Source organism: Muntiacus reevesi, chromosome 1 (genome assembly GCF_963930625.1).
Source record: "Muntiacus reevesi chromosome 1, mMunRee1.1, whole genome shotgun sequence".
In the NCBI taxonomy this organism is placed as follows: Eukaryota; Metazoa; Chordata; class Mammalia; order Artiodactyla; family Cervidae; genus Muntiacus; species Muntiacus reevesi.
In genome coordinates this window covers 184236914-184244084 of record NC_089249.1, presented here as the reverse complement: position 1 = coordinate 184244084, position 7171 = coordinate 184236914, and positions in this window count along the sequence as shown.

Sequence of the window (7171 nt, the reverse complement as noted above, 5' to 3'; positions counted from 1 at the left end):
CTCTGAGCATTTGCTGGGTTTGGGTTCTGGCCCATCTGATAAGAAGCAGGAAAAATGCTACCTCCTGGTGGTTTTCATTTGCTTTCCTTGGGTCACAAGTGAGGCTGGGCAACCTTTAAATCACATCAGGCATTTCTGGGTACGACCTCGTAAGTGCCCGGACATCCAGAAGCGGTGTGACAGGTGCCTATGTGGGAGGGTGAGTCCCAGGAGGGAAGGTGGGATCCCCATTCAACTGGACAATCTCAGGCAGGCAGCCCAGTCATTTGATGGTTTACAGTGCCCTGGGCTCCTACACCTTGGAGGCCTCCAGATACAAAGCAATTAGGTGACCAGCCAGAGGCCACCCCAGTAGCTGAATGGCCTGAGATATATTATTTTTTAACTGAGGTGACATTCACATAACAGAAAATTAATGATTTAAACAATTCAGGGACTTTCCTGATGGTCCAGCAGCTTAAACACAGCACTCCCAATGCAGGGGCCTGAGAACTAGATCCCACATATCACAGTGAAAAGATCCCTCCTGCAGCCAAATGAATAGATAAAATAATATATATTTTTAAATACAAAAGAATTTAGTGCCATATAGCACAACCACTATGTTGTCAACTGTCCCCTCTAGTTCTAGAATATTCCGATCACCCCAAAAGGAAACCCATTCCCATTAGCTGCCACTCCCCATTCCCTCCAGGCCCTGGTACCTACTAATCTGCTTTCTGACTCTAGAGACTTGCCTGTTCTGGACATTTCATATACGTGGGTTCATACATGATGTGGTCTTTCCAGCCTGGCTTCTTTCACTCAGCATAGTTTTCACTGTAGCATGTGTCACTGCTTTCTTCTTTGTTATGGTTGAATAATATTCCAGATTGTTTTCATCCACTCATCTTTTTATCGACACAGGTTGTCTCCACCTTTTGGTGATTGCCTTGTGCTACTATAAACATGGTGCACACTTTTTTGAACACCTGTTTTTTTTTTATTTTTGGGGGGGTGGATACCTAGGAGTGGAATTAAATTCCTGGGTCACATGATAATTCTAGTCTGTATTTGAAACCAAACCCTCCAGTTCCACGGTTCTACCCTGAAAGGTTTTGAATCCACGCTGGCTGTGATAGACTCCAACTTCCTACCAGGCGGGACCTCAGTTTTCACGTTGCCAGCCGGTCTGGGTGAGCCTGGTCAGCTCCCAGGGCCTGCATATTTGGGGAGGGGGGATTGGGATGCACAGGAAGGGGGCCCTTGCCTGATGTGGAGGGGGATGGGCAGAGGCACACCCACCAGATCTGCTGTCTGATCAAGCTCTCCTACCCGGCTCTTGTGGAGAAGGAAATGGCAACCCACTCCAGTATTCTTGCCTGGAGAATCTCCTGGACTGAGGGACATGGGGGACAGCTGTCCAGGGGGTCACAAACAGTCGGACAGGACTAAAGCTAAAGTGACTGAGCACGCGCACACACACTGGGCTTGTGAACGCAGGAAACCCGAGGGAGCCCCATCCAGTAAAAAAGGAACTTTAAATTAGGAAACTTCAACGGTTTCCAAAGTTCCGAGGTTTGCCATCGTGAGAAAGTGCAGGAGCCAGGGTTTCTGTGGCCCGAAAGTGTTAGTCGCTCAGTCCTGTCCGACTCTTTGCGACCCCACGGACCGAAGCCCACCAGGCTCCTCTGTCCAAGAACTTCTCCAGGCAAGAATACCAGAGTGGGTTCCCTTCTCCAGGAGATCTTCCCGACCCAGGGATCTGAGGACTGAAATGCCCCATCTGAGGCAGACATTTAATGTCATCGCTCTTCAACGCCCGCAGAGTAGCTCATGGAGTTGCTCTGTGCTGACCTTGCTCCCCAGCTCTGTCCCAGCGGGACGAGCCCGGGTGTAGTTCCTCCACTTTACAGATGAGGCAGCTGAAGTGCAGCCAGGACCTGCTCCTTTTCCTCCTAGGGAGGAAATCGCGATGGGGGAGGAAGCAGAGGATGGCCTGAACCACCACCTGGCTTACACCTCTGGACCTGGAGCTCTCCTCCGCAACCCGACTCCTCTAATGTGCCAACACCAGAAAGTTCCAGACACTCAAACGCAGCACAGGCAGGGTTCGAATCTTGGCCAGCCCCAACTCAAGAATCTTCCCATCTGACTTGCAACTTTGCGAATGCCAGCACCTGGACGTCTGGGGGCTCCGGATAGTTTATGGGCTTCTGAAATATTGTAACCCCTTGAAGAACCACTGGGATCAACTCACCTCCTTGCTCCCCCCCACCCCCCACCCCACCCCCGACACACACACCCTCTTAATAATTTCTTCATCGAACACACGTTGGTCCAATCCTGGGGCCCTGTGCCAGGGATAGAAAGGCGCCTCTTGCACATCTACAGCCTCGGGGTGGTCACTCTCTGGCTGTGGGCGGGACCCAAATGGGGTCTGGAGCCGGGATAGGGTCGGGGGAGGCTAGAAGCCGCGGGGTTGGCGCGATCCCGCCAGTGGAGGGGAAGGGGCGGGGCCGGGGAAGAAGGTCGGGGCGGGAGGGAAGTGGGGCGGGGCCGGGGAAGAAGGGCGGGACCGGGGAGGGAAGAGGGGCGGGGCGGGGAGGGAAGAGGGGCGGGGCCTGGAAGGAGGGGCGGGGCCGGCCGGAAAACTTAGACCCGGCCGTCCAGGGACGCGCCCAGCTGGTGTGGGGGGTCCCGCGGGAGGCCAGCGGGAAGGCGTGAAGCCTGGGAGGGCGGGGCCTCGCGCTCAAGTGAAACTCTTCCTCCTGCTCCGGAGCAGGATAAGGGGTCGAAGGCTGGACGCTTGTCTGGGGGTAAGTACTGGGTCCCCTGGGGATCTAGTGGAACTCTGGTGGAGGGGCGGAGTCGGGACTCTAGGGAAACCTGGGCTGGTCCCTGGGTTCGGGGTATCCGCTGCGTGTACCCTGAAGTGTGGTGGTGGTTTAGTCGCTAAGTCGTGACCAACTCTTGCGATCCCATGGGGGCAGGGAGATCGTGGAGCCCCGGGTCTCAATAACACTGTTGCCCTTACCCATCGGTAATAGTAGTCGCCCGCGGCCCACGGCCGACTCAGTCCTGGCCCCGAAGGAAGCCTCACTCACGCCTGGGGAATGGGGGGACCCCGAGGCCCCTGACCCTGTAACTGTCCCGTTGCAGCCGCAGTGCACACAGTGAAGTCACCCTGGACCCCCGCCTCCCGCCTTCCTCCTAGGATAGAGTGGGAACCGAACGAAGAGTGGAGTGCGCTTTGTACACACTGGCTGTTACTATTACTGTTATCGTTATTGTTGAGATTGTTAGCACGCTGATTGGGAGGGTCTGGGCAGAAACAGCAACAGCCTTGCCAGGCGCTGCATCAGGTTCCCGCGCGGGACTCCAGGGCACAGTTTCCTTTGGGATTCATTCAGGTCCCGGCTCAGCCCGTGCCTGGCTATATAGCTTGCTTCTGATTGCTCCTGCTCTCTGAATGCACCTCAGTGTCCCCTCTGGGGCAGCAAAATAACCCAGCTTCCACGAGGATGCCTGAGCAGGTTAGCTTGCAAAAGCTTTTATGGTGGGGGTGCTTCTGGCCACTGAAAGACCTCAAGCAAGTGACTGTATGTCTCTGAACCTTGACTTCCCTGTATGTCAAGTGGAACTCGTGATGTGGAACTGTGGTGAAGCTGAAATAAGTGCAACAGCCAAACTGTGGGGCCACAGAAAGCCAGCCATCCCCATGAGTATATTAGTAATTATAATTATTATATTGCATCATTAGCTATCTTTATGGCTTCTCCACCAACTTTCCCTCTGGGCCAGATTTTTTTTTTATGGCCACTTTTCAGATGGCGAAACTGAGGACCTGTTCCCCTTCCCCCCCCAGCCCTCTACCCCGACCTTTCCTGCCCCCTCTCCCTACCCCAACTCTTATCCTCTATCCCTTGGGCCAGGGCCTCCTTGTCCAAATCTGGAATTCAGGACCCAGGGGAAGTTTGCTGGATTTGGGACTGGCCCTGGGGCCACATGGGCTTCCACTGGTGGCTCAGATGGTGACGAATCCACCTGCAATGTAGGAGACTTGTTTTGATCCCTGGGTTGGGAAGATCTGCTGGAGAAGGGAATGGCTATCCACTCCAGCACTCTTGCCTGGAGAATCCCATGGACAGAGGAGCCTGGTGGGCTACAGTCCATGGGGTCGCAAAGAGTCGGACACGACTGAGCGACTAGCCACACACTTCCAACTGGGGCCGCAGCTTTCTCCCACAGTCTTGTCTGTTCCCAAGGTGACCACCAGCACTGGCAGTATAATGGCAGTATAATGGTGAGTATAGCTGCCTTCCCAGGTGGCCACCATGCCAGACAGGTCTGAAGAGTCCGGAGGAAGAGGTGTGGCCCCTGCGTCAGGCCACTGGGCCCCCACCTCTTAGCTGCCTGTGTGATCAGCTCATGTTTGCACAGCCCAGCCCAGACACCCTCCCTTCCCCTCTCCCTCACCCCAGAGTGTGAAGATTGATCCCTAACAACAGAGTGTGACGATTGATCCTCTGGGTGTGGGGGAGGGGCCTTGGAGCTTCTCTGCTCCAAGCCAGAGCTTGGGGAATCCAGACAAGCCAGCTTGGCCCCGGGACCCTAGGACTGGGCTGGGTTAGCCGAAGGGGAGGAGATAAGGTGTCACTGAGTCTTCTCTTCCTGCCAATGGCCTCTGAGGCTCAGAGTGGGGCAATAGCTTGCCCTCCAACCCCCATGACCCCACCCCAGGAGGACGCACACTGTGGTCTCTCCACCTGATGGGAATCTGGTTCAGCTTGATTTACCCGCATGATAGGGAAGCTGAGCTGAGCTGAAGTCGCTCAGTCGTGTCTTACTCTTTGCAACCCCATGGACTGTAGCCCCCCAGGCTCCTTGGTCCGTGGGATTTTCCGGGCATGAATACTGGAGTGGATTGCCATTTCCTTCTCCAGGGGATCTTCCCAACCCAGGGATAGAACCTGGGCCTCCCGCATTGTAGGCAGACGCTTTACCGTCTGAGCTACCAGGGAAGCCCAAGGGAAACTCACTACCAACATCACAAACTAAAGGAGATCCCACCAGGTGGTGGTTAAAGGCAGGGGCTGGGCTACCACTTAACCTCCCTTGAATGAGTTCCTTGAGCTCTCTGTGTTTCAGTTCCCCTAGCAAACAAAATGAGGCTAACATAGCCCTACCCCAGCACAAGTGTGCAATGTAGGTGGAAAGGCTGCCTGCAAGACCTAGCATATTAACTCTATCTTTGATTATGTTCTCATTCATGACATTTATTGATCGTTGGTGTGCAAGAAATTAACAAGGCCTGGAAAAGGGCCCTGACTCAGTTTGGGGGTCCTTCAGGAGGTTCCCTGGGGTTCAATTTCCACATCAGCCCTGGATCATGGGAAGAATTGAAGCTTTGACCCGTGATGCATGGTCTGCCTCCCCCAGCCTCAGTTTCCCCATTGAAGAAATGAGCCCAGAGATGCCCTTTGTGGCTTATCCGGGAGCAGGCCTGGCATTTAATCAGGGGCCTATGTCCTCAGAATCCTTCCTGGACTCATCCCAGATACCCTGGGCAGTTTCTGCGGTAGGTGAGGGCTGGCTCATTCAATGAGTCATCCATTAGGAGCCCTGGGACCTGAAAACAGGACTCAAGGGTCTAAAGGGCATGTGTCACCCGGCCCCCTCCCAACCTTTCTTCCACACCCAGGGGTTCACTAGAGTGAATGTTGGGCGTATATTTGCATAAAACCCACTCACACACCTGGGAACCTTCTGAAGGAAGGTGTAAGTAATGTCAGTTCATAATGAGCCATTCTTAGAAATTATCTTTACTGGGCTTTCGCTCCTTTTTATTCCTGTTTACAAAAGCAACCCATGGTTCTTGTAAAAAGGGGCCAGCCTATCATTGCTGGAAGGCCAAACTGGTACGAACCAGTGAGGGGTCACCTACAGGTCCAGGTGGTCAGTGTTCAAATTCCAGCAGCCTGGCCTCTGGTAGGTGGGTTTCCTCTCTGTGCCCACCTGACCCCCCACCCCCAGGAATTAGGACCTGGGGCCTCCTTGGGAGGCTCACTGAGAGCTACAGAGGCCCATCCACAGGCCAGTGATTCACACCCTTTCCTGCAAGCACCCCCGACTCCCATCCTTGGCGTTTTCTCCCCAGAACTTGCCCTTTCCTGGAAAATTGTCTCACTCGCTATTTCTGTCCCATATTAGCCCGTCGCCTCCCCGGGAACAGTGGTTTGTCTTCCTTGACTTGGCTGGGTGCCCAGGACCTAGAGCCAGGCGTGGTATACACTGGGTGTGCAGCTCAGAGCCCTGATCAGTGTGCGTCGTATCGATAGCTGGTGCTACTACTGATATTGTTACTGTTGGCAATATGTTGGCATTTCATAAATGTGTGTGTGACTTGGAGGAAAAGTCACCGCTTGGCCCTCTAGCCTCTCCCAGGGCTCGGGGGGTTATATATACAAATTGGGTTCTCCTGTCACACCAGAATGTTTCAGGTCCCCATCCCCATCCAGATGCCAGCTGAGGGTCGGTGGGGAGAGTCATGTTCCTGACTTAAAAATGGAGCCCCAGGGACTGGGCTGTTTGGGAGCACCCTGGAGCTGAAGGACAGGAAGTAGAGCAGGTGGCTGTGTGTCTGACAGGTCTGGAGAAGGACCCAGGACTCACCCTCTTCAAACCTCAGTTCTCTCATCTGGAAATTGGGAGTCTCGTGTGGGAAATCACCTCGCCATGACCTCCCAGTTGGCATCAGGCGTGCCCTCACCATCTGTGAAGCAGTGCTGGGTGGCGATGAGGGGCTGGCCCAGACCCCCAAGGATGTTAACCTGGGTTGTGCGGCATTCTCACTTCCCCACATGTCTCAGGGCTTTGCTGGTGGCTCAGATGGCAAAGGATCTGCCTGCAATGTGGGGTACCTGGTTTCAATCCCTGTGTTGGGAAGATCCCCTAGAGGAGGGCATGGCTACCCACTCCAGTATTCTTACCTGGAGCATCTTCATGGACAGAGGAGCCTAGCGGGCCACAGTCCATGGGGTCGCAAAGAGTCGGACACAAATAAGTGGCTAAGCACACGTGTCTCAGCCTCTCCGTCTTACTGGCCTCCCAAGGGACAAGGACAAGAAGGGGATGAGGAAACCAGAGGTGCCTGGAGCCACACATGCCCAGACCTTGGAGACCTTGGCTG